We start from the raw sequence: 7943 nt of genomic DNA on the forward strand, positions 1-7943 counted from the left end.
AAATATCCAAACCAATTATAACCAGTTCATCTTTAGTAAAGTTCAGTATAAGTGAACAGTTTTGTTTCAATCAACAAATAAATTGACGAATTGTAAATTATACGCACGACGAGTAATATCTTTATTAAATACACGAATTACAAGTGAAAGTGTTTTTAAATTCCTCCTCGAAGTTCCAATTCAGTGATAAGAATTTATCAGTGCCTTTCCACTACCAATTCAAACAAATTTTCCACACAATCGCCTACATAAAATTGGTCCTTCGAGCCGGATTGGGATCGAGGAAAATCAACCAGGTACTCGTCCACCTACAATTCGAAAATTAAACCGTTAACGGCCATGAGCACTCTCGAAGAACTACTGCATAAGCAAATGCAAACCATGCGCTCAATTGACCGAGCGCTCACCAATTTCAAGAAGCTGGGGCAAACCAAGATGACCGCAGCAACAACCCAAAACCGGATGACCATGCTGAAAGAAGCGTATCAACAAAGTCAAGATCTGGACTCAAGGATCACCGCCTGTATCGATCAAAAGACGAGGTCCAGCCTACCGTACTTCGTTGAGAATCATTTTATCCAGGCCGAGGAGCGGTATCAGGAAGCAATGGACTTCATGGCGGAAATGCTAGCCCAGGTCACACCTACAACCGAGCCATCAGCAAACGTAAGTTTTTCAAATTCAGTGACGTCACGACAAACGGCTCACTTACCAAAGATACAATTGCCGTCCTTCGATGGAAAGTTCACGGAGTGGGAAAGTTACCGTGACCGTTTCACCTCCATGGTGATCAACAATGCTTCCTTAACGAACGTTGAACGTCTCCATTTTTTGTGCTCCTCGCTAGCGGGCGAAGCGAGCGAAGCCGTTAGTCACCTACCTGTAACCGAAAACAATTTTGAAGTCGCGTGGAAAATAATAACAACGCGCTACGATAACAAACGTCGGTTAATATCAACCCATTTGAATACCTTGTTTTCGTTACCATCTGTTTCGTCCGAAACACCGCATGATTTGAAAATGTTACGTGACAAAATAAACGTTTCGCTTCAAATGCTCCGAAATTTAAACCGCCCGGTTGATAATTGGAGTGACGTAATTGTTTTTCTCGGAGCTCAAAAATTAGATCGCGCGTCGCGAAAAGCATGGGAATTCACTCTCAGCGATAATACCGATTTTCCCACCTACGACGAATTCGATGCGTTTTTGCTTAAGAGAATTCGCGCTTTAGAAAGTCTACCGGAAACCAAACGCGACAAACAAAGCGAAGCGGAAAAATATAAATCGATCAAACCAAAAAATATATCTGCGCATTCCACGACTTCGACCAAAATAATCTGCCCCGTCTGTCGGCAAAATCATTTAATATATCAATGTCCGTCATTTCTTTCAAAAACAAAATCTGATCGCTTCAATTTTATTAAGCAACAGAAACGGTGCGTAAATTGTTTTTCAATCAAGCATGCTGCCGCACATTGTAAGAGCCCTCATCTTTGTAAAGAATGCAACCAACGGCATAACACATTATTACATTTTTCGACCGCCAAGGACGTTGCACCGCCAATACCGCAGACGAGCTCCGCTACTTCCGAAACCGAAATCGAGATAAGTACAAATGTCGCTTCTGGTACGCTTACTAATGCAAGTATTCTTCTCTCGACAGCACGCGTCCGAGTACATTCTAGCCAGGGCCGATGCATCAGTGCTCGAGCGTTGCTTGACCAAGGCTCAGCCGCTACACTCATAACGGATCATTTAGCTCAGTCGCTCCGTCTTGATCGCACTAGGCAGCACACACGCATTACCGGAATCGGTGAAAACCATTCTCATGCTACTCAAGTGGCTGCTATTATTATCACGCCGGCTGAATCGAATGAACCTGCATATTCGACCACCGCTATTATAATGAAATCGTTAACCAGGTATGTACCCGCGCGAAACCATGCACAAGCTAATTGGTCTCACCTTGCAGATTTGAACCTTGCGGACAAGGAACCGATGAGCTCGGACCCAATTGATATCATCATTGGAGCGGATCTTTATGGCCAACTTTTATTGCAAGGGGTGAGAAAGGGCCCTGCGTGTAATCCTGTCGCTCAAAATACCACGATAGGATGGATACTCTCAGGTCCGATCCAATGCCAATCCTCGTCTTCCACAGTCGGAATTCACCACCTTTCAATCCTCGAAAACCTCGACCAGGATCTACGCCGGTTCTGGGAACTTGAGGACGTTTTCACTCCTACGATCCTGACTCCTGAAAATAAGAATTGCGAATCACACTTCCAATCCACGCATTACCGCGCACCAAATGGACGCTATATCGTTCGACTACCATTTAAAACCAAACCTCCCATTCCGTTAGGAGAATCACGATCCGGAGCATTAAAAAGTCTTCATTCATTAGAGAATCGTCTTCGTCGCGACTCATCCAAAGCAGATGAGTATAAAACCTTCCTTGCAGAGTACCAAGCTCTCGGACACATGAAAAAAGTCAATTCTCTTCCACCAAATACTCGAAATTGTTATTATATACCGCATCACGCTGTTATTCGTGAAAGTAGCGCCACAACTCGCCTTCGCGTTGTTTTTAATGCATCACGCAAAACGTCTAACGGGACGTCACTTAACGATCATCTTTTCACCGGGCCGAAACTCCAACAAGATCTGGTATCCATATTAATTCGATGGCGTCAATTCCAATTTGTTTATACGGCGGATGTTGCAAAAATGTATCGCCAGATACTAGTCGATCCTCAAGACCTCGATTACCAAAGAATTCTTTGGCGCGATTCTCCACATGGGGCCGTTGAGGAATATCAACTCCTCACAGTCACTTATGGGACTGCTCCAGCTCCGTATCTTGCCTTGCGAGTTTTGCAACAGCTCGTCGAGGATGAGGGATCGAGTTTTCCCGACGCAATTTCAATAATCCGGGACCAAGCCTATGTTGATGATTTTCTTTTTGGTGGCGATAGCCTCGAATCAGTTCGCCAATTGCGAAACCAAATTAAAACGCTTCTCGCCAAAGGTGGCTTCTCGTTACGAAAGTGGGCCAGCAATGACCCAGCCTTGCTCACTGATATGAATCCAGAGGATCACGGCCTCGCAACCAGCAAATCCTTGCAAGTTCATGAAATAATTTCGGTCCTTGGAATAATTTGGAATCCCGCTTTGGATCAATTTCGTTTTAAAGTTTCAAACCAAATCCTTACAAACAACCCAGCCAACACTAAACGAACAGTCCTGTCAACGATAGCGAAACTGTACGACCCTTTAGGGTGGATCTCTCCAGTCATCATTGTAGCAAAAATTTATATCCAGAAACTCTGGTCACTTCGTTGCGATTGGGATGATATTCTTCCAGCTGCCATTCTCACTGAATGGCAGAAATTTTGTATTCAGCTTCCCGAATTGGAAAAACTATCCATACCGCGAAAAATCGCTCCAAGAACTATTCGAACGCAGAGCCTGCATGGGTTCTCAGATGCCTCAACCAAAGCTTACGCCGCGATAGTTTATTCACGAAGTATCCTGTCTGATGGTACCGTTACTGTCTCTCTATTAATAGCCAAAACGCGGGTCGCTCCACTTAAAACGATTAGTATTCCTCGATTGGAGTTGTGCGCCGCACTTCTTCTCGCCCAACTTTTAAAATTTGTATCCACCGCACTAAAAGAGCAATCGATCGAATGTCATTGTTGGACGGATTCTCGCGTAACTCTCGCATGGCTGAATCAATCAGCCACTCGATGGAAACCGTTCGTGGCAAACCGCGTTGCAAAGGTACAAAATCTTGTGTCACATGCGCAATGGCATTACGTGCCCACCAATGAAAATCCAGCCGATTGCGCTTCGCGGGGAATGCCAATCCAAAAATTAAAAGATTACCTGTTATGGTGGTCTGGTCCGCAATGGCTAAAAACGTCCTCGTGGCCCACCGACAGGAACTTATCGTCTCCAAACACGTCGCTTGAAGAAAAACAGTCGAGCCTCCAGAGCATGGCTACCTGTGTTGATCAATGGGAATTAACATTTCGATATTCTTCATGGTCGAAACTATTGCGAGTAACGGCATACTTACTTCGCTTCATCCAAACCCTTCGCGTAAGAATTAAAAGTCAACCTGACCAAAACCTTCCCACGAGATGTATTAAGGCATCTGCTTCATCAATAATTCTGACTCCAAATTTAGTTAAGCAAGCCAAATTGTACTGGTTAAAAAAGTTGCAACAAGAGGCCTTTCCAGAGGAGAGGAGAGCCTTAAGGTCATCCAAACCAATCCCAAAAACAAGTCCTCTCCTCTCATTAACTCCGTACTTAGATTCGGAAGGGTTAATTCGAGCACGGGGACGGCTAGCAAACTCCCAACTAGAAAAAAATGCAAAGACACCGATCATTCTTCGATCACATCCACTCCTAACCTTATTAATTGAGAGCACACACCGCAATTTGTTACACGCAGGTCCGAAACTCACGCTTGCACACTTACGCAACGAATACTGGATTATTCGAGCACGCGCTACAATCCGCAGTGTTTTATATAAATGCGTGGCGTGCACTCGGGAAAAAGCTGTAGTGCCGTCCGAGCTCATGGGAAACTTGCCCGTCTCTCGAGTCACCAAGGTAGAACGACCATTTATTAACACCGGGGTCGATTATGCAGGCCCAATTCAGGTCCGAACAACATCCGGTCGCGGTCACAAAGCTCACAAAGCTTACATCGCGGTTTTTGTTTGCTTGACAATTAAAGCAATCCACATTGAGCTCGTCAGCGATTATAGCTCCGCAGCGTTCATGGCCGCCTATCAACGATTTGTGTCTCGCCGCGGCCTTCCGAAAACAATGTATTCTGACAACGGAACCACATTTCAAGGCGCGAATCGTGAGTTAACCGCTGCTTTTCGCTCGGCAACTAAAAACCCCGATTTTGGCAACCAATTAGCAACCGACGGAGTTGAATGGCATTTCTTGCCCCCGAACGCTCCCCATTTCGGCGGATTATGGGAAGCAGCCGTGAAAAGCGTAAAACACCATCTCAAACGCACTATTGGCTCGCATACTTTAACGTTTGAAGAAATGCTAACCTTATTATGCCGAGTAGAAGCATGTCTTAACTCACGACCGCTCGGTGCCGAATCCGATTGTCTCGACGATTACAACACGTTGACACCGGGACATTTCTTAATCGGAACCGCTTTACTAGCGTCACCAGAACCGACCGTATTTGATGTCCGGGACAATAGATTATCGCGCTGGCAACTTGTACAAAAAATCACCGAAACATTCTGGAAAGCGTGGCGCAACGACTATCTACACACCTTACACCAACGACCGAAATGGAAAACTACGCAAAATCTTACCAAAGTAGGTCAGCTTGTCCTGCTTCGTAGTCAGAACCTTCCACCAAGTCGATGGGAACTCGGACGAATTACTGCGTGTCATCCAGGAGACGATGGCCTCGTCCGAGTCGTCACACTAAAAACAGCGAATTCCGAATATAAACGTCCCATCTCCAAACTATGTTTCCTTCCGATCGCGATCAACGCCGAAGTCACAGAATCTACGACGCCAAATAGTAATGCGTAGTTATATTTTCACGATACCACGATTAATATCAGTTAATGTATATCCGAGCGAATTCTTAAATTGTAATCACATAATTATTTAAACTTACCTTTATCGCCGACACCATAATCATTGTTAAGGTTCCACATTCCAATCACGAGTAATTTCCAATCACGTTCACTATATTGCATCACTCTTGTTGAATGAATTCATTCAACGGGGGGCGGCGTGTTCACGGATGCGTCGCGAAATTACCACAAAAAATTCTAATGCTCTCGGTCGATAACGAACGAGAGCGCCGTTAGCGACTTCACCAACATTTTAAAGATTAACAGTCGCAGCGGCGACTAGAGCGCCGCGATTACCGATTCCCATGTGGAACTGCCGAATCCGAATTATTAGTGTGAAAGCAATCAAGGCGATAACAGCGACCAAATATCCAAACCAATTATAACCAGTTCATCTTTAGTAAAGTTCAGTATAAGTGAACAGTTTTGTTTCAATCAACAAATAAATTGACGAATTGTAAATTATACGCACGACGAGTAATATCTTTATTAAATACACGAATTACAAGTGAAAGTGTTTTTAAATTCCTCCTCGAAGTTCCAATTCAGTGATAAGAATTTATCAGTGCCTTTCCACTACCAATTCAAACAAATTTTCCACACAATCGCCTACAGCATAGTGAAAGGTTACACTAGAGTTATGAGAGGTTTCTTACTCTGGTTTTAGGTACATATGTGAGCTAGAAATTAGATTTAAGATTGGATGGATTCAGCCGTTGATGAGCCGGTAATCGCAGTTGCTTGCCAGAGCCCTAGCTGCTTGCCCAAGCAGTTGCACAATTGAAGTTAGAGTATAATTGAGACTTCAGCAGGTCAGAGATCACCCGAACCGCGTGAGCCACTCGTTGGAGGCGAAGCGCCTCGTCGAGAGATGGGAGAAACATGCGGCGAGCGACGAGCGAATTCCGCCGCCCGCTTGCGGGTGATGATAAAAACAGGTCAGTGGATCAGCGATCAGTCAACGTCCAAGGAGTGTGGCCAAGTCGCGCCCATGCACGTGAAACCCGCCGTTAGCTATAATAAAGACTTCGCTCGCGACCCCTTTTGCTTCATTTTTAACGAAGTCGGGCCAAGGAAGCTGGGGACGGGTTCTACAATCCCCGCCTCCAAAGGGAGTTCAATTCAATTAATACAGTTCTCTACTTTGCTAGTTGGTCGGACAGACGAGCCATAGTGCCACAGGAGATATAAGAGATATGAAAGAAGCATTTATAGATTTGGGCTATACTTGGTTACATGAGGGTTTAGCACAATCGTTTGCATATTTCTGACAGAGAGCCCGATACTTGGTGAGCAGACGACAGCTTCCAGAAGCCATCGCCGGTTTGTAATTAACAGAGAGCAAACTATGTTTGAATTAGGTTATGCAATTGTGTTTGCGTTTGATTAGTTTATAATGTATGAAGCTGAAATTGAGACTAGGGTTGAGGCTGGGATTGAAATTAAAATTTCCTTGTTCAAACTTACCCTTCCTTCGGTTATTTGTGCGGGAGTGACATACCATTATGACAACCGTGGGCGGCTCGCAATGTGTGTTGCAGTTGCCCTTTCGTAAGACAGGCTGAGAAGGTGTCAAACTTGATTGATATGCCAAATCAGGGTTGATTAGCCGTCCAGATAAAAGGCAGCATCAACAATGGCAGCAGTGCACGTAACCTTCCTTTGGTTCTCTCAAAACCTCATGTCACAGTTCTCATCTCGTGAGTCGGGTTGGGTAGATGTCAATTTAGATTTGGTGAGGCAGATCAGGGTGGACCAGTCGCCAAGATAAGGAGGCTGCATCAGCAATGCCCATTACACTCGAGGTCCTCGATGAATGTACGTCGCAGCCACGAAATAGAACCGCAATGCACGCTTGCAGTAAAACATTAGTGAAGCGAGCTCGTATCACTGGTACACTTCCGTAACACTTATAGAACCGCACAGATTACGGGGAGACACAAAAAGAACGCGCACACACATGCGACAAAGAAGATAACCTAGCACTTAGTATCCACATAGTCGTGAGGCGCCGCGAAGCACAGCAAGGGCCGCAGAGGTCGCGAAATCGTAGGAATTACTGATGTTCCAAACCGAGGAAAAACCGAAGAAGTTGTAGAAAATCAAGAAAAATCAAGGAAACAAGGAGCGATGCAACCCCGCAGCGCCAGATACCTGGCAGGCCATGGGACCCTCGAGCGACACGTCCGACCAGCTCGGTAGCCAGCAGGAGACTCCAACCTAACCTAACCTAACCTAATCTCTTTTTTTTCGTGGGGAAATCTTGTATAAGACCCCCCGCGCCCCTGGGGGAGGGCAGCGGGGGAG

General features: G+C 45.3%; 2 long non-coding RNA genes across 2 annotated transcripts; both read right to left on the bottom strand.

The window, feature by feature from the left end:
• Nucleotides 1-231: 231 nt before the first annotated feature.
• Nucleotides 232-866, bottom strand: LOC123988734. The gene is made up of 4 exons (XR_006830284.1): nt 713-866; nt 554-643; nt 408-471; nt 232-308 (listed from the first exon to the last, which is right to left on the bottom strand). It is a non-coding gene; the product is annotated as an uncharacterized LOC123988734 (long non-coding RNA).
• A 1107-nt stretch (nt 867-1973) lies between these two features.
• Nucleotides 1974-4366, bottom strand: LOC123988735. The gene is made up of 3 exons (XR_006830285.1): nt 4085-4366; nt 3892-4010; nt 1974-2257 (listed from the first exon to the last, which is right to left on the bottom strand). It is a non-coding gene; the product is annotated as an uncharacterized LOC123988735 (long non-coding RNA).
• Between the last annotated feature and the right edge of the window lie 3577 nt (nt 4367-7943).

This window comes from Osmia bicornis, unplaced genomic scaffold, assembly GCF_907164935.1.
Source record: "Osmia bicornis bicornis unplaced genomic scaffold, iOsmBic2.1, whole genome shotgun sequence".
NCBI classification, from domain to species: domain Eukaryota; kingdom Metazoa; phylum Arthropoda; class Insecta; order Hymenoptera; family Megachilidae; genus Osmia; species Osmia bicornis.